General features: G+C 43.6%; 1 pseudogene; it reads left to right on the top strand.

The window, feature by feature from the left end:
• Positions 1 to 2,852: 2,852 nt before the first annotated feature.
• Positions 2,853 to 4,258, top strand: LOC105731239 (large ribosomal subunit protein mL45-like; annotated as a pseudogene).
• Positions 4,259 to 22,869: the final 18,611 nt, after the last annotated feature.

The raw sequence follows: 22,869 nt of genomic DNA, 5'->3' as shown, positions 1-22,869 counted from the left end.
CAGCCTGGGTTACAAAGTGAGACTCTGTCTCTAAATAAATAAATAAATATTAAAAATACAAAAATAAAAAGTTAGGAAAAAGAGACAAAAAAAACAAGTTATGTTTAAAATCATGGTTAGAGGCTGGGCGCAGTGGCTCATGCCTATAATCACAGCACTTTGGGAGACCAAGGCAGGTGGATCACTTGAGCTCAGGAGTTTGAGATCAACAGGGTGAAACCCTGTCTCTGCTAAAAATACAAAAATTAGCCAGGGGTGGTGGCACATGCCTCTAGTCCCAGCTCCTCAGGAGGCTGAGGCAGGAGCTTGAACCTTGGGAGGTGGAGGTTGCAGTGAGCCGAAATTGTGCCTCTGCATTTCAGCCTGGGCAACAGAGTGAGACTCTGTCTCAAAAAATAATAATAAAATAAGACCATGGTTAGGACAGAATTAATAAGCATATCAACTGTTTAGAAGGATGACTTAATAAACTGAGACTCATTTTTAAAACTTCTGGTCATTGTGTCTTAGATCGCATTTAAAGGAATGGAAGAGGCCAGGTGGGATGGCTCATGCCTATAATCCTGGCACTTTGGGAGGCCAAGGTGGGCAAGTTGTTTGAGCCCAGGAGTTTGAGACCAGCGTGGGCAACATGGTAGAAACCCCCTCTTTATAAAATATACAAAAAAATTAGCCAGGCATAGTAGTGGGTGACTTCAGTCCCAGCTACTTGGGAGGCTGAGGTGCTAGGATCATTTGAGCCTAAAAGGTTGAGTCTGTAGTGAGCCAAGATCACGCCACTGCACTCCAGGCTGAGCAAAAGAGCAAGATCTATCTCTAGAAATAATATTAAAAAATAAATAAATGATGCCGGGCATGGTGGCTCATGCCTGTAATTCCAGCACTTTGGGAGCCTGAGATGGGAGAATCACCACATCAGGAGTTTGAGACCAGCCTGGCCTACATGGCGAAACCCCGTCTCTACTAAAAATTAAAAAATATATATATATTAGCCAGATATGGTGGCACATGCCTGCAATCCCACCTATACAGGAGGCTGAGGCAGAAGAATTGCTTGAACTGGGGAGGTGGAGGTTGCAGTGAGCTGAGATCCCGCCACTGCACTCCAGCCTGGGTGACAGCGAGACTCCATCTCAAAAAATAAAAATAAATAAATAAATAAACAAATAAATAAATAAATAATAGACACGAAAAATGAAAAGAGTAAACAAAGAAAAGGCACTGGTAATGAAAGCCTATAAAAGTTATATGGTATTTGCTTCAGCAGCACATATACTAAAATTAGAATGATGCCAAGAATATTGCGATGGTCCCAATACAAGGATATTTCTAAAATAAATTTTGAAAATTTTAAAGTTATACCCATAATCGTTATTGAGAGCGTTATTTATAGTCAAACCCACCCACCACATAAGGCAGAGGTTCAAAGGTAACATTTCACTCTCCCGCTCAGACTTATCAAAATCTTCCCAAGGCCCCTTAAGATAGTCCAAGCCCCATGATAGACTCTTATGACTGTTCTTGCCCATTTTCTCCAGTCTACCTTTCACCAAGCACCACACCATTCCACACTCTGCTCTCCAGCCATTAAAACTTTTTCTCACATTTCCACTCAATTACACATTTGGGTGTTGGAACATTTGGAAGAATTCACTTGCAAATCCATTTGGGTTTAGTGTATTCTTTGTGGGAAGATTCTCAAATAGTCATTCAATTTCTTTGGTCGTTATGGAGTCTCCATGTTTCGTCTTTATTCTCAAGTATTTTTAAATTTATTTTTCTTTTTCAATCCCAGCTGATATGTAGCATTAAGTAAGATTTTTTTAACTTGAGGTAAAATTCACATAATATAAAATTAACCATTTTAAAGTATATGATTCCGTGGCATTTAGTATATTCATAATATTGTACAACCACCACCTCTAACTAGTTCCAAAATATTTTTATTACCCGCAAAGGAGATTTCATTCCCATTAGCAGTCATTCTCTATCTTCCTATCCTTCCTTTCTCCTCCAGCCTTGGTAAACCACTAACCTGCTATCTGACTTTATGGGTTTGCCTATTCTGAATGTTTCATATAAATAGAATCACGTCATATGTGACCTTTTGTGTCTGGCTTCCTTCATTTAGCATATTTAGCATGTTTTAGAGGTTCATTTGCATTGTAGCATGCATCAGTTCGTCCTTATTATTATTATTTTTTTTTTCTGAGACAGCGTCTCACTTTATAGCTGAGGCTGGAGTGCAGTGGCGTGGTCACAGCCCATTGCAGCCTCCATCTTTTGGGCTCAAGTGATCCTCTCACCTCAGCCTCCCAAGTAGCTGGGACCACAGGCATGTGCCACCACATCTAGCTAATTAATTTTTTTTTGTTTTTAGAGGCATGGTCTCCCTATGTTGCTCAGGCTGCTGGCACACTCCTGGGCTCAAGGGATCCTCTGGCCTCAGCCTCCCAAAGTGTTAGGATTACAAGTGTGAGCCACCATACCTGGCCTTTCATTCCTTTTTAAAAATTGTGATAAAATATACAGAGATTTGGCCAGGCATTGTGGCTCACGCCTGTCATCCTGGCACTTCTGGAGGTCAAGGGGGTGGATTACCTGAGGTCATGAGTTTGAAGCCAGCCTGTCCAACATGGCGAAACCCTGTCTCTACTAAAAAATACAAAACTAAGCTGTGTGTGCCTGTAGTCTCAGATACTCAGGAGGCTGAGGCATGAGAATCGCTTGAACCCAGGAGCAGAGATTGCAGTAAGCTGAAATTGCACCACTGAACTCTACTAGCCTGGGAGACAGAGAAGACTCCATCTCGAAAACTAAAAAAATAAAAAATAATAAAAAAACACCTTCCCAGTGGCCTTTGTGTGAACAAAATGACAGCCCCCATACCTCAGGGGTTGTCTCTTTTATCGATGGTTCTGGGCTGGTGGTCTTAGCAGCTAGTTCTGGTGATTCAGTCTGCAGCTATATTTCCAGTAAAAATTAAAAAACGTTTCACATCTCCTATTTATCAACCTAAATACAAAACAGAAAAGGAATTTATGGAATATGCCTGGAAAGCAGGGCTGGTTATTCCTCCAGAACCTTTGGATTGTTCCATACATCTGGCCTGTACAGCTGGGATCTTTGATGCCTATGTTCCTCTTGAGGGTGATATTCAAATGTCATCTTTCTTTTTTTTTTTTCCAAAGACAGGGTTTCACCATGTTGGCCAGGCTCATCTTGAACTCCTGGCCTCAGGTGATCCGCCCACCTCAGCCTCCCAAAGTGCTGAGATTACAGGCATGTAATTCATTCGTTCAATTCTCTGTTTCAGTCCTTCCTTTGAAAGAGATGACATACGCCCAGCCTAATGTCATCTCTTTCAAAGGAAGGACTGAAACAGAGAATTGAACGAATGAAGAATAATGTGGCATTACAATTAATCCAGAAGATAAGAGTATGTTGACAGCCAGGTGTGGTGGCTCACACCTATAATCCCAGCACTTTGGGAGGCTGAGGCGGGTGGATCAGGAGGTCAGGAGTTCGAGACCATCCTGGCCAACATGGTGAAACCCCCGTCTCTACTAAAAATACAAAAATTAGCCAGGTGTGGTGGTGCATGCCTGTCATCCCAGCTACTCAGAAGCTAAGGCAGGAGAATCTTGAACCCGGGAGGCGGAGGTTGCAGTGAGCCGAGATCATGCCACTGCACTCCAGCCTGGGCAACAGAGCGAGACTCTAACTAAAAAAAAAAGTATGATGACAATTTTGAAACAAAGGACTTCCCTGAGAAAGCTAAGGATATCTTTATTGAACCCTTTGTCTAAACAACTCACACTTGACCAACTTCATACCTTGGTAACTGAACACTTTTCCAGACATGATCTGGGATATCAAATATAAGACCATCTGCTGGAACTTCGTGGAATCTTTAGAGCCCTATCATGTGGTTTAAGTTTGCTGCTCAAATCAGATAAACGAGGGCAACATATACGGCCAGGTCACCATAGGCATGCACACCCAGCAGACTCTGGCCATCCATGACCAGTTTGGCCGGTTGTTGTATGGACAGGGAGATATACCCAAGGGTGTCTTGGAGTATGTTTTATTTGAAAAGCACCTGACAAACCCCTATGGAAGCTGGAGAATGCATGGCAAGATTGTTCCCCATCTAAGCACCATCCTTAAGAAGGTGATGATCCCTGGCCCTAAGCTGAAACCAGGGGAACAATATGAAGAGGCACAAGGAGAGGCCCAGAAGCCTCAGCTAGCCTGATGGCAAAAATAACTTCTGGGGTGAAGCGTGGGTGATGAGGCTTCTGGAAGTTTGACATCTTCCATCCCCATCATGCTATAGAAAGAACTACCTTTGTTCTCTCCCGTCCTGCTCAGGTCTTTTCAGTAGTCTCACCATCAACAACCATGGCTGATGGCTGGGCCCAGGCAGGTGACAGGTATAACATGGCCATGAATCCTGTTCTTCTGTTTTAAATTGTATATCTAGCTTCTGAGTCTAGATGAAAGGCAGTTTGTTTCAGAGAATGTCGGATACCAGTTTTTCCCACAGCAGGGACTGTGGGAGATAACCAGCAGAATTCTCTTTGTAATCACAGGGTAGAGATCAGAGTTTGAAATAAAACACTGTCAGAGTGCTGCAGTGGTGGTGGGGGGGAACAGAACATAAAATTTACAATTAACCTTTTTTTTTTGAGATGGAGTCTTGCTCAGGCTGGAGTGCAGTGGCACCATCTCGGCTTACTGCAACCTCTGCCTCCTGGGTTCAAGCAATTCTCGTCCCTCAGCCTCCTGAGTAGCTGGGATTACAGACATGCGTCACCATAGCCAGCTAATTTTTGTATTTTTAGTAGAGATGGGGTTTCACCATTTTGGCCAGGCTAGTCTCAAACTCCTGACTTCAGGTGATCCACCCACCTCAGCCTGCCAAAGTGCTGGGATTACAGGCGTGAGTCACCACACCCAACCCAATTTAACCATTTTTAAGTGTACAATTCAGTGGCATTGAGTACATTCACATTGTTGGGTAACTTTCACCACTATCCATTTCCAGAAACTTTTCATCATCCCAGACTGGAAGTCTGTACATGAAGCAGTAACTTCTTATTTTCCTCTTGATATTCACTATTCTACTTCCTGTCTCTATGAATTGAACTATTCTAGGTTTTCCATATAAGTGGAATCATACAATGTTTATCCTTTTGTGTCTGGCTTGTTTCACTTAGCATAACATTTTTAAGTTTCATCCCTGTTGTAGTATGTACCAACATTTTCTTCCTTTTTAAGGCTGAATTATACTCCATTTTATGTATATACCACATTTGTTTATTCATTCATTTGTTGATGGACATTTAGGTTGTAACTACCTTTTGGCAATTGTAAATAATACTGCTGTGAACCTGGGTGTACAAATATCTGTTTGAGTTCCTATTTTCGGTTCTTTTGGGTGTATACCCAAATGGAATTTCTGAGTTCTATGGTAATTCTACATGGTTTAACTCATTTATTTGTTTTAATTTACTTTGTATTTCAATAGGTTTTTGGGGGCCGGGTGCGGTGGCTCATGCCTGTAATCCCAGCACTTTGGGAGGCCGAGGCGGGTGGATCACAAGGTCAAGAGATCGAGACCATCCTGGTCAACATGGTGAAACCCCGTCTCTACTAAAATTACAAAAAATTAGCTGGGCATGGTGGCGCGTGCCTGTAATCCCAGCTACTCAGGAGGCTGAAGCAGGAGAATTGCCTGAACCCAGGAGGCGGAGGTTGCGGTGAGCCGAGATCGCGCCATTGCACTCCAGCCTGGGTAACAAGAGCGAAACTCCGTCTCAAAAAAAAAAGGTTTTTTGGGAACAGGTGGTGTTTGGTTACGTGAGTAAGTTACTTGATGGTGATTTCTGAGATTGTGGTGCCCCCATCACCCAAGCAGTGTACATTGTACCCAAATGTGTAGTTTTTTATCCCTTACACTCCTCCCACCCTTTCTCCCAAGTCCCCAAAGTCCATTGTATCATTTTGATGCATTTGCATCTTCAAAACTTAGCTCCCAATTATAAGTGAGAACATACGATGTTTGGTTTTCATTCCTGAGTTACTTCACTTAGAATTGTCTCCAATTCCATCCAGTTTGCTGCGAATGCCACTATTTTGTTCCTTTCTTATGGTTGAGTAGTCATATGGTAGATATATCTACCATATTTTCTTTATCCATTCGTCGTTAACTTTTTGTACAACCACTGGACTGTTTTCCACAGCAGCTGCACCATTTTACATTCCTACCAGCAGTGCCTAAGGGTTTCTCCACACCCTGGCCAACACTTGTTATTTTCTGTTTCTTTGTTTTTTTGAGACAAAGTTTCGCTTCCTTGTCGCCCAGGCTGGAGTGCAATGGCATGATCTCGGCTCACTACAACCTCTGCCTCCCAGGTTCAAGAGATGATTCTTCTGCCTCACCCTCTCGAGTAGTTGGGATTACAGGTGGCTGCCACCACGCCCAGCTATAGTAGAGACTGTGTTTCACTATGTTGGCCAGGCTGGTCTTGAACTTCTGACCTCAGGTGATCCACCCATCTAGGCCTCCTCAAGTGCTGGGACTACAGGCCTGAGCCAACGTGCTTGGCCTCTGTGTTTGGTTTTAGTAATAGCCATCTTAATGTGTGTGAAGTCCTATCTCTTTGTGATTTCAATTTGCATTTCTTTAATGATTAGTGATGTTAAACATCATTAAGAATACAGAAAATGGCTGGGTGTGGTGGCTCAAGTCTGTAATCCCAGCACTTTGGGAGGCCGAGGCCAGTGGATCTTAAGGTCAAGAGATCAAGACCATCCTGGCCAATATGGTGAAACCCTGTCTCTACTAAAAATACAAAAAAATAGCTTGGCGTGGGGGTTCATCTCTGTAATCCCAGCCACTTGGGAGGCTGAGGCAGGAGAATTGCTTGAACCTGGGAGGCAGAGGTTGCAGTGAGCCAAGATCACACCTCTGCACTCCAGCCTGGGGACAGAGTGCGACTCTATCTCAAAAAAAAAAAAAAAAAAGAATACAGAAAATTAGAACCTATTGACAAGGTTGATTTTTGCTCTGATGGGCACATATGGAAACAATTGGAGAATATAACATCTCTTGAAGAACATAAGAAAGCTTTATGATCTTGACTAGGCACTAAGCCATGTATAAAACTCAACTTCAAAAATCTAGTGTAGCCGGGCACAGTGGCCTGTAATCCTAGCACTTTGGGAGGCCAAGGTGGGTAGACCTGAGGTCAGGAGTTCAAGACCAGCCTGGCCATCATGGTGAAACCTCATCTTTTTTTTTTAAAAAAAAAAAAAGAACAAAACAAAACAAAAATCTAGTGTAGACTTTACGTTCTTTGTCAATAAAGATTTTCAGTAAGACATCATTAATAAAAAACTAAAAAAATTACTTGGAACCTTAAAAACACACTTCTATTGGACTTGAATGTTCTGTAAAGAAAAATAAAAAAAAAGAAAAAAAAAACCACACTTCTAATTATATCGTGGGTAAAGAAAGAAATCTTGGACTTGAAAGAAATATTGATTTCCAAATCTGTTGAAAATTATAAATAATTTAGAATTTAATTTTAGCAAAAATACAAACAATTACAAGATGCAGTTAAAGCTCTGATCAGCTAAAGCTCTCCTGCTGAGGCAGGACAATCCTTTGACCCCTCGAGGTGGAGGTTTCAGTGAGCCGAGATGGTACTACTGCACTCCAGCCTGGGCAACAATATGAGACTCTATCTCAAAAAAATAATAAAAATGAAAATAAAATTTAGATTTTCAAATGCTTGTATTAGAAACTAAGAAAAATTGGCCGGGTGCAGTGGCTAATGCCTGTAATCCCAGCATTTTGGGAAGTCGAAGTGGGTGGATCAGCTGAGGTCAGTAGTTCGAGACCAGCCTGGCCAACATGGTGAAACCCTATCTCTACTAAAAGTACACAAATTAGCTGGGCATGGTGGCCGGCGCCTGTAATCCCAACTACTCATGAGGCTGAGGCAAGAGAATCACTTGAACCTGGGAGGCAGAGGTTGCAGTGAGCTGAGATTGCACCACTGCACTCCAACCTGGGCAACAGGAGGGAAATTCCTCAAAAAAAAAAAAAAAAAAAAAAAGGAAATAAATAAATTAAGAAAAATGAAAATTAATGTAGTAAGCATTTTACTAAAATTTAGGAAAAGGATACTATCTAACGTGCTATGCATTCCAGTCTCTGAGTTTGTAATTTTAATTACTGGAATTTTCCTATCATTTCCGTCTTTTTTTTTAAGCTTGCCTCTTTATTTCTGATGTTTTCCTATGTTATGCTCATTTTTGTGATTGTATCCTTATTTCTTTAACCATCTCATACACAGCCTTTCTGTATTCTCTACCTGACATTTGCAACTAATTGTTTATTTTTAGTTGAGAAGGGGTTTCATCATGTTGACCAAGCTGGTCTCTAACTCCTGACCTCAGGTGATCTACCTACCTCAGCCTCCTAAAGTGCTGTGATTATAGGCGTGAGCCAGCCTTCTATTCTGTACCCCTGTAAATTTGAATTATTAGTATTGTTTTTGTTTCTTTTTTTTTTTCAATCCGGCAGTCTCACAAACCAGAATAGGTTCAGAGAGATTTTCTGGTATTGTTTTATAGTGGAAATGTTTGTTCACCAATTCTCTTGTTTACCATTTTCTTTGCTAAAATTGCTTCTTGAATCTCAAATCGTCCTTTGACATTAAAATTTGGCTTCTTGAAATACACACTTTAGGAATTCCATTAGTGATGTTTTATTCCCATAAACTCACTCAGTTTTTTTTTTCTTTCTTTCTTTTTTTTTTTTTTTTTTTGAGATGGAGTTTCATTTTTGTTGCCCAGGCTGGAGTGCGATGGAGCGATTTCGGCTCACCGCAACCTTTGCCTCCTGGGTTCAAGCGATTCTCCTGCCTCAGCCTCCTGAGTAGCTGGGATTACAGGCATCTGCCACCACGCCTGGCTAATTTTGTGTATCTTTTTAAAATTTATTTTTTATTTTTTAGAGACGAGGTTTCACCATGCTAGCCAGGGTGGTCTTGATCTCCTGACCTCATGATCCACCCGCCTCAGCCTCCCAAAGTGCTGGGATTACAGGCGTGAGCCACCACGCCTGGCCTCACTCAGTTTTTTTCTTATCTAACAAAGGCCTTCATTTTTTCAATGTGAAGCTAGTTTCACATTGAAGATATTTTTCACTAACTTTGATATTCATTTGTTCCTGTTGATAGCTAACTTCCAGTCTAATTCTTATTACTACACAGAGATTCTTTTTTTTTTCTTAGTAACTTTTTGCCTTGAGACAGTCTTGCTCTGTTGCCGAGGCTGGAGTGCAGTGGCACCATCACGGCTCACTGCAACCTCCACCTCCCTGGTTCAAGTGATTCACCTGATTCAGCCTCCCAAGTAGCTGGGACTACAGACTCATGCCACTACGCCAGGTTAATTTTTGTATTTTTAGTAGAGACGGAGGTTTCACCATGTTGGCCACGCTGGTCTTGAACTCCTGACCTCGTGATCCATCCGCCTTGGCCTCCCAAAGTGCTAGGATTACAGGCGTGAGCAGCTGCACCAGACCTACTTTTTTCTTTTTTTAATCTCATGTCCATCTCTGATCCATTCTTAGTTACTTTTCAATAATCTTGCTGTCTTCAGTGTTCTTCAGATTTACTAAGATATGTCTCAGTATGGAGTTCTTTTTATATGCTCTAAATGAGAGTTTTTGTCTTTTCAATGTCCATCATCAATTTTGAAAAATTCTAGCAATCATCTTTTTGAATACCACCTCTCCTTCATTGTTTCTATTCTCTTTTCTAAGGGTTTACTTTAATATATGGTAAAACTCATTCCATCATTTCTTTTTTTTTTAATTGTATTTTAGGTTTTGGGGTACATGTGGAGAACATGCAAAATTGTTGCATAGGTGCACACATGGCAGTGTGATTTGCTGCCTTCCTCCCCTTCACCTATATGTGGCATTTCTCCCCATGCTATCCCTCCCCACCTCCCCACCCCCTCCATCATTTCTTTTACTAAACCTCTTTATTATATTTTCCACCTTTTTTTCTCCAAGTCACATTCTTCATAATTTCTTTATATTTATCTCCCTTTCATCAGTTATCACTTTAATGTATATTCTCCTATATTTTTCCTATTGAGTCTTAAAAATCAACTTTAATTCTTATTTATAGAAATATATTGGCCGGGCATGGTGGCTCACTCCTGTAATCCCAGCACTTTGGGAGGCCAAGATGGGTGGATCACAAGGTCAGGAGTTCAAGACCAGCCTAGCCAACATGGTGAAACCCCATCTCTAAAAAAGAAAAAAAAAAAGGGAAAACAAAAGAAATATACTGTGTATTCATACTAATTCTTATTTACAGAAATATATTAAATAAGTATACTCATTACAAGTGAACATTTGGATGTGAGTCTGTTTCTGGACTCTTTATTTTGTTCCATCAGTCTATTTGCTTATCCTTTGCCAACACCACAATTCTATCAGAATTGCTTTACAATAAGTTTTGATATCAGCAAAAGTGGTCCTCCTACTTCGTCTTTTTCCTTGAGATTGTCAGTTATGCTTGACCCTAAGCAATTATAAACACTCACACACACAGGCACACACACAGTTGAGATTTTGATTGTGATTGCATCAATACTATAGATTATGTTGGGGGAAACGGACATCTTTATAAACTCGAGTCTTCAAATCTATGAAGGAGGTATGTCCTTGTGTTTATTTAGATTTTAATTTTATTCAGTAATGATTGTAGTTTTCTCTGTAATGCTCTGTTCTTCTTTTGTTGGATTTTTCTTAGGTATTTGGTGGTTTTCAATGCTATTGGAAATGATACTCTTAAAATTTGATTTTTGAATCATATATTGCTAGTACATAGGAATGCAACTAAGTTTTCTAAAAAGGCTTTGTATCTAGCAATTTTGCCAAGGTCACTTATTAATTATTTTGTATTTGTATTTTTTATTACTTGCGCATTTATTAGAATGCACAAGTAATAAAAATTTTATTATTTATTTATTTATTTTGAGATGGAGTCTCGCTCTGTCTCCTAGGCTGGAGTGCACTGGTGCGATCTTGGCTCACTACAACCTCTGCTTCTACAACCTCTGCTTCCCGAGTTCAAGTGATTCTCCTGCCTCAGCCTCCTGAGTAGCTGGGACTAAAGGTGTGCATCACCACGCCCAGTTAATTTTTTTGTATTTTTAGTAGAGACAGGGTTTCACCATGTTGGTCAGGCTGATCCCTAACTCCTGACCTCAAATAATTCACCCGCCTCAGCTTCTCAAAGGGCTGGGATTACAGACGTAAGCCACCATGCCCAGCCTTGCATTTAATATTTTTGAACCATATAGTAGATGTCATGTAACTGAAACCATGGAAAATGAAACCGGCCAGGCACAGTGGCTCACACCTGTAATCCCAGCATTTTGGGTAGCCAAGGCGGGGTAAATCACTTGAGGTTAGGAGTTCAAGACCAGCCTGGCCAACAGGGTGAAACTCCATCTCTATTAAAAATACAAAAATTAGCGGGGCATCGTGGTGCATGCCTGTAATACCAGCTACTCGGGAGGCTGCGGCAGAAGAATCGCTTGAACCAGGAGGTGGAGGTTGCAGTGAACCAAGACCGAGCCACTGCACTCCACACTCTAGCCTGGGTGACAGAGTGAGACTCTGTCTCAAAAAAAAAAATAAGTGAAACCAGGGCTAAGTGGGAGACTTCTGTAACTCTTGGTTCTATAGCTTTTTCTGCTGACTCTTGGTCTTGAATCTTTGATCTCAAAACCTTGTCATGTGTATTTCAACTGTGAGCTCATATTTGTTGAAATGCTACCAGTGAGAAGCTTCTGAGGTTTCTGAAGAAGGTATATGTCTTTAGAAAGGATTTGTATTATTTTTCTTGATACATCTTAAAGCATTGCCAGGTTTGGTCCACTTTATTTTATTTTTAACTCATGATAGAAATTTCCAAATGTGCAAACTTGGAAGAGTATAACATTCCATCTATCCATCATCCAGCTTCAATAATCATCATGTCATGGCCATTCTAGTTTCCACTGATAGCCTCTACCCATGTCCCCCTCAATTATCATGACATGTAAATTACAACATCTTATAATTTATAATTGTACCTATAAATATTTCACTATGTACATCTAATAGATAAGTACTTTATTAAAAGCCCCAAACCACATTACCATTATCACACCTAAAGAAACCCAGACCTTTGACTATGAGTTTTCTGAGAAGACTCCCTGAAACCACCTAGAACAACCAAGCCCAAGACAAACTCTTTTCCATGCTGTCTTCTTCCTATACATTTCTTTTGTCCTGTCTCACTCTTTCCCTATGGTGTAGCCCTTTGTGGAGGTCCAGCTTTAAAAGGGGGTGTCTGATCTTACTCCTGGCTCTGACCTGGGGTCTTTGTCTAGTTCCCAGCAAGTGGTCTAAACTCTAGGCACTAGGGGTGAAATGGTGCCCTCAGGGCAGCTGAGGATTCAGAGCTGCTGATTACCCAGCATTGCCTCTTCTCACAAGGATTTCCCTTTGTTGTTTGACCTTGTTTCTGCAAGCTCATCCAGGCATTAAAGGGTGAAGCTTTTTTGTATTGGAGGATTTCAGTATATTTAGATTACCTTATTCCTAGAAATCCTGAACTCATACTTAATCATGCAGTTTTAGAATCATCATTTAACTGTCTTTTATCTAGAATTTTGAGCAGAAAGAATGTGGTGCTGCATGGAGATTTCCTCCGTGAAATAATGTTAAACCCAAGACTGCGTAAGAGAGGGCTGGGTAAAGAGCAGGGAGGACACAGTGTTTTGAAAATTGGGAATAGTATTTTAAACAGAGGAGGCAATCATATGAAACCTTTGTGGCAGGAAAGGAAGACACAAAGGAAGAGGGCTCAGTATGAATCAACCCAGAAAGACCTGCTCCATGCAGCCTATTAGACTGGGTTGGAGCAATGAGATTCCCCCAGAAGTTGAAATCTTTGATGTGATTTCCCCAGGTAGCCTCTCTTTATAAGAGTTCCAGGATATACAGAGGATGTTCCCAGCTCTCTTCAACAGCAGGTACTTATTGTCATTGTATCAGTTAGGACATTGGGGCTGGAAAACCTAAACTGCCCACAAGATTGGTTCCATACTTAATAGATGAGATTACCCTGTACATTTATTAAGACTTAAAGCAAGTGGCTGGTCTGGGTGGTAAACACCACACCCTCAGATTCCTTTACTCAGTGTCCCACCTTCCTTTTCTTGTGCTGTTTGGGAGGCATTTTCCTCAGCAGGTAACTGCAGCCCCAAACTAACACAGGAAGCTTGGGTGGCTTCCCCCTGGGGGGCAGCTGCCTGGGAAGGCAGCCAACTTGCCTTTTGGTCTTCTGAGGGAAAGCCAGGGTACAGGTTGGGGCTGGGTAGAGGGGGGCTCAGCCCTCTCATATGCCTGCCAGTAGCCTTGCACACTTCTGTTACCAGCATCACTTTATTAAAAATGCAAGTAGAATGACTCCATTAAATATCATTTACTTGGTGGTTAGTAGACTTTAAAAGAACTCACACAAATAATGCATGAACCGTATTTCTCTTTTTGTTAGAGAATGCATTGGTTTCCCAGAATTGCCTCAGCAAAATACACCACAAACTAGAAGATTTAAAAGAGGAGAAATTTTCCTCACACAGCTCTGGAGGTTAGAAGTCCGGAATCAAGGTGCTGGCAGGGTTGGTGCCTTTGGAGGGCTCCCAGGGAGAATCTGTTCCGTGGCCCTCTCCTAGCTCCTGGTGTTGCTGGCAGCCCTTGGCAATCCTTGGCTTGTAGGTATGTTATTCCAACCTGTGCATCTGTGCTTCCATCTTCACATGGCTTCTCCCTGTATGCTTTTTTTTTTTGAGACAGAGTCTAGCTCTTGTTGCCCAGGCTGGAGTGTAATGGCATGATCTTGGCTCACTGCAACCTCTGCCTCCCAGGTTCAAGAGATTCTCCTGCCTCAGCCTACCAAGTAGCTGGGATTATAGGCATGCGGCACCATGCCTGGCTAATTTTGTATTTTTGTTAGAGACAGGGTTTCTCCATGTTAGTTAGGCTGGTCTCGATCTCCCCACCTTAGGTGATCCACCTGCCTCGGCCTCCCAAAGTGCTGGGATTATAGGTGTGAGCCACTGCACCAGGCCCTGTGTGTTTCTTACACAGACAACAGTCATATTGAATTAAGGACCCACTGTAACTGAGTAAGATTTCATTTTAGCTTAACTAATAACATCTGTAATGATCCTATTTCTAAATAAAGTTACCATCTTTTTTTTTTTTTTTTTTTTTTTTTGAGGCAGAGTCTTGTTCTGTTGCTCAGGCTGGAGTGCAGTAACATGATCCTGCCTCACTGTAACCTCCACCTCCCAGGTTCAACCAATTCTCCTGCCTCAGCCTCCTGAGTAGCTGGGATTGATTACAGGCGCCCGCCACCACACCTGACTACCTTATGTATTTTTAGTAGAGACAGGGTTTCACCTTGTTGGCAAGGCTGGTCTTGAACTCCTGAACTCAGGTGATCTGCCCAACTCGGTCTCCCAAAGTGCTGGGATTATAGGCATGAGCCACCATGCCTAGCTAAAGTTACCTTCTGAATGAAGCATTGGGGGTTAGGACTTCAACATATCTCTTTGGGAGATGCAACTCAACCCATAACAGAGAAAAAAACCAGAAAATATATGTGAAATACAGTACTGTAATCTCTGTGGTACAAAGTTCTCTGCTCAGCAATCTGGCAGAATGTCATCTGCTGATTTTTACCTCTGGTATTCTAGGCTTCTGTGTCAGGAAAGAACAGCCTGACTCCTCAAAGAGGGCAAATACATTCTTCACATTTTCCTTACTCATGAACTCAGGCAGAGTCTGGGGTCGCCAGTGTCAGTGTCCACAGGTTTCTGTCCTTGATGAGGCCTTTGCCTACAGACTCAAGGCCTGACTCATGAGAACTATGGCAAGATTTAAAGTCACAAACGCCGGGTGTGGTGGCTCAAGCCTGTAATCCCAGCACTTTGGGAGGCCGAGGCAGGTGGATCACCTGAAGTCAAGAGTTCAACACCAGCCTGACCAACATGGAGAAACTCCGTCTCTATTAAAAATACAAAAATTGTCTGGGTGTTGTAGTGAATGCCTGTAATTCCAGCTACTCAGGAAGCTGAGGCAGAAGAATCACTTTAACCCTGGAGGCAGAGGTTGCAGTGAGCCAAGATCATGCCATTGCACTCCAGCCTGGGCAATAAGAATGAGACTCTGTCTCAAAAAATAAAGTCACAAACAAGGGAGGAGAAATACTAAAATCTTTTTGGAACTGATTTTGGAGTATGATGGGATCTTATTTTATAATTATTCCAAATGATTATCCAATTCTCTCTCTATTCTTTTTAGGGATACATGTATAGTATGTTGATTTCAAAGTGCCTCCCCTTATTACACACTGAAGTTTTATGTATATTTGTGTCTTTCCATTTTCCATTCTTCAAGTGTCCTTCAGAAAGTGCTAAAGTTTTAGCCTAGGCAACAGAGTGAGACCCCATCCCTAAAAAGATTTTTTAAAAAATTACCAGAAGTGGTGGCATGCCCCTGTAGTTCTTGTTTACTCTGGAAGTTGAGGTAGGAGGATTGTTTGAGCCCCAGGAGTTCAAGGCTGCCATGAGCAATGATTGCGCTATCATTCCACAGCGCTGCAGCCTGGGTGGCAGAGCAAGATGGCTAAAAAAAAAGTGCTGAAATTTTGTTAATCTACATTCTGCACATTTATTTCTTACTCTTTTGCTTGTTGTTGCTATTGTTATCAAAAGGAAAACCTTTTTACTCATTGCTTACTTCTAGAATTTTTTAAAAAATCAAACGATTTTTTTCAGGTATATTTTGTAATCAGGTCTAATTAGCTCTAATACTTTTCTTTTTTTTTTCTTTTGGAGACTGAGTTCCGCTGTTGTTGCCCAGGCTGGAATCAATGACACGATCTCGGCTCACTGCAACCTCCGTCTCCCAGGTTTAGGCGATCCTCCTGCCTCAGCCACCTGAGTAGCTGGGATTACAGGCATGCACCACCACCCCTTGTTAATTTTGTATTTTTAGCAGAGACAGGGTTTCTCCATGTTGGTCAGGCTGGTCTCAAACTCCTGACCTCAGGTGATCCGCCTGCCTCAGCCTCCCAAAGAGCTGGGATTACAGGCGTGAGCCACCGTGCCTGGTCTCTAATACTTTTTTATATGATTCTTTTTGTGTTCTCAGTGTAGATCTTCACATCATCTGAAAATAGTAATACTATTCTTCAACTATTACCTGCACTTTCTTGCTTCAAGGTCTTTGATTCTGATGTCATTGTCTGAATTTCTATCATTCCTGTCGTTCAGAAGCCTACTCTTCATTAGGACCCAATTCCTCTGTGAAACCTCGTTCAACGTCCCTGGAAGACTTAATTTCCCTCTCCCTGAACTGCCATAAAACTTGGTACATGCCTTTATTATAACCGTATCATACTGCATTGTAATTATCTGCTTATAAAACTGCTTTCCCCAAGAAAACTTAAAACAACACACGTTTCTTCTCTAGGCCATGAGTCAAGCTGGAGAAGCTCTGTGGAGGAGGGAGGAGTGATGCTCTCATTCATCCAGGTGCTCCCTCCTCAACAGTTTGGTACTGACAGAGAAGAGAGAGAGAGCGTGGGTGCACCAGGAAATTAATGAGTAGATAAAGGAGCCCACTAGTAGGGGACATGCTGGAACCGGATCTAGGACCCTGGCTGTTTTGCCCCACTGTGATGCCTAGCTAGATGCTGAAATCCAGATCGGGGACCTTTCGTCTCTGGGCTGTTAGCTCAGGTGGGGCTTGATTAACTTGGAAAAGTGGCGCTACTCTGTGCCCTGTACCCTTCCTACGCCTCCTTCTTTATGCCACAGCCCCAGTCCCAGCCAGCGTTTCACCCACGCGTCCCCAGGAAGAATCGCGCCACCTAGAGGCCCGACCTGGAACTCCTCTTCCTGCAAGTTGGTCCGCGGCCTGAAATCCAACCCCCACCCCGCACCGCCCTTCGCGCGCCGGTCCATCTCCTCCCGCGCAGCTCTAGGTGTTTGAGGCGCGGTCCCCTGGCTAGGGGCTACCCAAGCGTTATGGGGCCACACTTGCTGAGGTAGAAGCTGGGTCTTATCTTCCTCTGCTTCCCACTGCGAATTCCCAGGTGGGCCAGAACAAGCGGCGGGAAGAAGGCTCGCGGCTCGTTGTGATTCAGCCGGGTCGCCGCGCTGCGATCCTCCCTCTCACCAAAAAAGCCTCCGGGAAGCCCGGGGTTACCAGGCGCGAGAAACAAGGCGGCTTTATTTTGCATAATGCCTTCGGACAAACGGCTCGGGAAGGCGGCGGGGGAGGCTGCTGGCAGGCCTGGAATGCACACACCTGTACCTGAGAAGGCTCCTTTGAATTCCTTCTGCTCTGTGGTCTCCTGGGGGCTTCGCCGGCGGCGGTGGGTGGGAGTTTGGCAGACTGTGCCCTCGGGAGGAGCACCCCACCCAGACCTCCAAGTGGGGCGGCCACCAGGGGAGGGGAGAGGGGGCGCCAGCCTGTTGATGAACTTCCCTCTCCCACTCCCTCTCCACCTGCAGTTCCCACCCCTCCTCCGCCCCAGACCCACTGGAAGCAAAGCTTTCGGGAAAGAAATAGTTCGGTGACAGTTTCCTGAAGGGATTTCAGGTCCCGTCCAGCGCATGCAGCGGGGCCCTTTGTCCTGCCATCCTGAGTCTGGCCTGTTCTTTTTCTTGCTTCCCAGTGCTTCACCTGACAGGTGAGGACACTGAATTCCAGGAAAGTCGGCTCTCCGCGATAGGTGGCAGAGCAGCATTCGTATCTGTTACCTTTTCTAGCCTGTTCTGTAAAATTATTTCATAGCTTAGCCTGCTTGACATTATCAGGTTAGTACTGCGCACAAATCAATAGTTGGGAAACTCCACCTGAAAGGCCCTCCAAGGTTGTGAGCGGAAATACTGCGTTCTTTGAACCTGGCCTAGTCCTCCAGAACACCGCCCCACCCCGTCTGCAAGGAGAAGTCCATTAGCTGCCACTCAAGAGAGGCGGAGGCGGGGACCTCCTTCCCTTGACCCTGGGCTTATCAGCCCCAGCACCTGCCCACCTTCAGCCCAGAAGGTGGCCGAAGTAGGAGGGAAACACATCAGTTACATAAAGTTGTTCAGGCTATCGTTCTGGTAGTTGCTTTCCTTTAAATCCACGGAGATCCTTTCAAAACGTTTAAGAATATGGTGGATTTTCTTCTGAGTCAGGGCAGGCAGAGGAGAGACAGAGTGCTCAGGGACCCAGAGCCTGTCACAGTTCAAGCAGAGCCCCAGGAAAGAGGGAACCAGAGAAGGTGGCAGCCCCTATGGCCCCAGGCCACCATCTCTTCTAGAAGGGGGAGGTTGTTTCTGACCTCCAGTGGGTCCCTCTGCAGCTAGAACAGAAACAGCCAAGGCTGCATTCTGGTTTTTTGTTTTGTTTTGTTTGAGACAGAGTCTTGCTCTGTAGCTGGAATGCAGCTGTGTGATCTCGGTTTACTGCAACCTCCGCCTCCTGGGTTCAAGCGATTCTCCTGCCTCAGCCTCCTGAGTATCTGGGACTACAGGCGCCCACCACCATGCTCAGCTAATTTTTATATTTTTAGTAAAGATGGGGTTTCACCATGTTGGCCAGGCTGGTCTCGAACACCTGACCTGGTGATCCACCCACCTCGGCCTTCCAAAGTGCTGGGATTACAGGCATGAGTCACCATGCCCGGCCTTTTCTTTTCTTTTCTTTTAGATTTTTACATGTGCAAGTTTGTTACCTGGGTATACTGCATGATGCTGAGGTTTGAGATAAGAATGAGCCCGCCACCCTGGTACTGAGCATAGTATCCAACAGCTTTTCAACCCTTGCCCTCCTCCCTTTCCACCCCAGTATTTCCCATTGTCTATTGTTCCCATCTTTGCATCTGTATGTAGTTAATGTTTAGCTCCCACTTATAAGGGAGAACACACGGTATTTGATTTTCTGTTCCTGCATTCATTTGCTTAGAAGAATGGCCTCCAGCTGCATCCATGTTGCTGCAAAGGATATGACTTCATTCTTTTTTATGGCTGCATGGTAAGGCTGCATTCTTGAACAAGGCCTGGTGCGGATGAGAAAGTGAGTAAGGAGAAGAGGAAAGCAAGAGAAGGAAGGAGGGGAGGAGATCACATGGCTACAGGAGCCACTAGGTCTCTCATTATAAAGGCATTTCTTTGAGGCAGAGGACCCTGTGCAAGATATGGCGAGCAGGCTGGTGATGGAGTTGAGCATAGTGCTCAGGAGGGTCCCCTGGCTAAAGCAGGGGAGGGAGGGGCTTGCTTGTGGCTGAGCACAGGACTCCCACGGAGGGTATGGAAAGGCCTGGGCTACAGTTCCAGCCCTTATGCCAACACAGCCAGACCCACATCTTTCAGATGGGATGTCCATGTCAACCAGAGACAAGGGAAGGGTTATGATGAATGAGAACTTGTAGGTAGAAAACGATCCCAGACATTTCTCATCCCTCAAAGGCTTCTGAATGAACAGCAATGTGACAAACCACGAGAACTCCAAGAAAGCAAACAGACATGAGATCACTTTGGTCTCAGAGCTAGAAACCTTTCCCTATGTCTTTTGGGCCCAGCTGGACAGGTGGTCAGGGACAGCTACGAGGCTCCACTGCTCTCATGAGGAACAGAAGGCTAACCAAGGGCTGAGGTTACAATCTGGACACTGTCCAAAGCAAGTCACATTTTGACTCCTGTAGCATGTTGTATTTTCCAGAAATGGCTCCAACAATATTTTGAGTCTCACATGCTTTGTCTCTCTCCTGTAAAGAGGTGGAGACTATTTCCCCTCCCCTTGAACCTGGGCAGGCCTTTGTGACTGCCTCAGCTGATAGAATGCAGGGTAGTGATGATCCCTGACTTACGAGGCTTGGTCTTTTTTTTTTTTTTTTTTTTTTTTTTCTGAGATGGAGTCTTGCACTGTTGCCTGGGCTGGAGTGCAGTGGTGAAATCTCAGCTCACTGCAACCTTCACCTCTTGGGTTCAAGCATTTCTCCTGCCTCAGCCTCTCAAGTAGCTGGGATTACAGGTGCCCGCCACCAAACCCAGCTGAGGCTTGATCTTAAAGGTGATAAATATCGCTTCCACCTGGCTTTCTCTCCCGAGATGTGTGTATTGGAAGCCCTGAGCTGAAGTTTAAGAAGTCTGACTATCTTGAGGTCATTATCTAAAGAAACAAGAGAGAGAGGGAGAGAGAGAGAGATTCTCATTGAGCTCCAGTTGTTCTAGTCCTGGGATATTCAAATCTTCCCAGCTCAGGTGTCAAACATGAGAGAGAGTGAGCTTCAGAGGGCTCCAGCCCCCAAACCCTCCAGATGATGCTGAATGAAGCAGAGATGACCTGCCCCTGCCAATCCCTGCCCAGGCCATGACTCGTGAACAAAAATGCTGTTTTAGGGATGGGCGTGGTGGCTCCCACCTGTAATCTCAACACTTTGGGAGGCCGAGGCAGGCGGATCACTTCAGGTCAAGAGTTTGAGACCAGCCTAGGCAACATGGCAAAACTCCATCTCTACTGAAAACACAAAAATTAGCCAAACATGGTAGTGCACACCTGTAATCCCAGGTACTTGGGTGGCTGAGGCAGGAGAATTGCTTGAACCCAGGAGGCAGAGGTTGCAGTGAGCCAAGATTACACCATTGCACTCCAGTCTGGGCGACAAAGTGAGACTCTGTCTCAAAAAAAATAAAAAATAAAAACAGGAAGCTGTGTTAATTCACTAGGTTTTGGGGTAGTTTGCTGTACAGTATTGAATAATCAGAACACAAAGTTTCTTGGCCTTATTTATGCTCTCAGTAACTATGAAGAGGTGTGAGTTACCATCCTTAATTCACAGGCAAGACCACCAAGGCACAGCGGGCATTAGTCACAAGATGTTATGGACTGAATTGTGTCCTAAAATTCATGTTAAGGCCCTACCTCCCACTGTGACTATTTGGAGATAGGGCCTTTAGGGAGGTCATTAAAGTTAAATGAAGTCATCAGGGAGGGGTCCTAGTCCAATAGGACTGGTGTCTTTGAAGAGAGAGACACCGAAGCTCATTCCTTCTACACCATGTAGGCACATTTATGGTAATGGGAAGCAGTAGTAGAGTAAAAATCAAGATATTATTTCAACCTATTTTGGGTGCTGGCTAATTGATCACAGTGTCTCCAGGAATGAAACAGATGAAGAACCTACTAAAACATTACTTAATCTAACCGGGTGTGGTGCCTCATGCCTGTAATCCTAGCCCTTTGAGAGGCAGAGGTGGGTGGATCACTTGAGCCCAGAGTTTGAGACAAACCTAGACAACATGATAAAACCCTTCTCTACAAAAAATACAAAAATTAGTTGGGTGTGGTGGTATGCACCTGTAGTCCCAGCTACTCAGGAGGCTGAGGTGAGAGGATTGCTTGAGCCTGGGAGGTTGAGACTGCAGTGAGCTATGATGGTGCCAGTGCATTTCAGCCAGGAGAGCAGAGCAAGACCCTGTCTCTAAACAAAACAAAACAAAAATTACTTAATCTATACAACATGGAAAACTCCAAGTCAGGAATAATGAAAGGAAGAGTTTGGGATTATTACAATAGCAGCAGTTTAATCCAGTTTTGCAGTTTTTCTAATACTTGCAGAACCAGCTTTATAATGCCTCATTCAGAAACACCAGCACTAGCTGGCTGGTGTCCCCTCCTTAAAGGTTTAGGTTTTTTTTTTTTTTTTTTTTTTTTTAAATAATAGGGACGAGGTTTCTCCATGTTGGTCAGGCTGGTCACGAACTCCTGACCTCAGGTAATCCACCTGCCTCGGCCTCCCAAAGTGCTGGGATTACAGGCGCGAGCCACCACCCCCAGCCTAAAGGTTTAGTTTTTGTGCTCACAGCACTCTCCTCTGAACTCAGAGACATCAACGCCAGCTAAGTAGTACCTCTATAGAGCTTTGAGTTTCGGCTCTTCAGTGCCCTTCTTCTAAGTTTCTAAGCATAAATATTTTCAGCCTCTTCTCTATGTTCCTTCAGCCCTGAGAATGATAGGAACTTTCTGTAATTCTTACCTTTTTGATGCCTTTAAGGTTAGGATTTACCCTTCTAGTTACCTAGTTAACAAATGTACACCTAGGTAGCGTTTTTAACATTATCTTTTGTCTATTGAAGTAATGGTGCAGATTGGCTCATCTGGATGGTCACTGACATACAGAAGTTGGTAGCAAAAGTGACACTCTTAGGAAACACTCTCAGAGATGGTATTTTGTAATTGGTTTGGTCACAGCCTTGCATTTCTTGCCAATGGAAAATGGGATGCTAGTATCCAGGCACACAGTGGCATCATGTGTGTTGGATTATGCTGAAGTATCTACTGAAGACTTCTCCCAAAAAACTTTCTGCCGTTTTCTAAAATGGTTATGAGAATCATTTAATAGAATTTCTCACTTACTGAGAAAAGGCAATTACCCAGAGCTCTCAGGAATTACTAGGCATTAGCTCTAAATTGATGCTGATTCCTGAAGACTCAAAATGCCACGTTGCCACTAATAAAATAAGGGCTATTGTGACCAGGTGACATGGACTCTCAAATCAATTTCAAATCACAGATGGCCCAATATGTCCAGGGACCAATTGTGTAGCTATTTCCCCAGTTAATTAATGTAAATTGGTTAGACATATTTAGCATCTAGAATACCAACCTTGGCTGTCTGACCCATGGAGTAAGGACCACGATGACTGGAAAAATCA

This window comes from Aotus nancymaae, unplaced genomic scaffold (assembly GCF_030222135.1).
Source record: "Aotus nancymaae isolate 86718 unplaced genomic scaffold, 86718_ANA_hifiasm-v0.15.2.pri h1tg000017l, whole genome shotgun sequence".
Taxonomy (NCBI): Eukaryota; Metazoa; Chordata; class Mammalia; order Primates; family Aotidae; genus Aotus; species Aotus nancymaae.
This window is presented reverse-complemented; position numbering and strand designations above follow the sequence as displayed.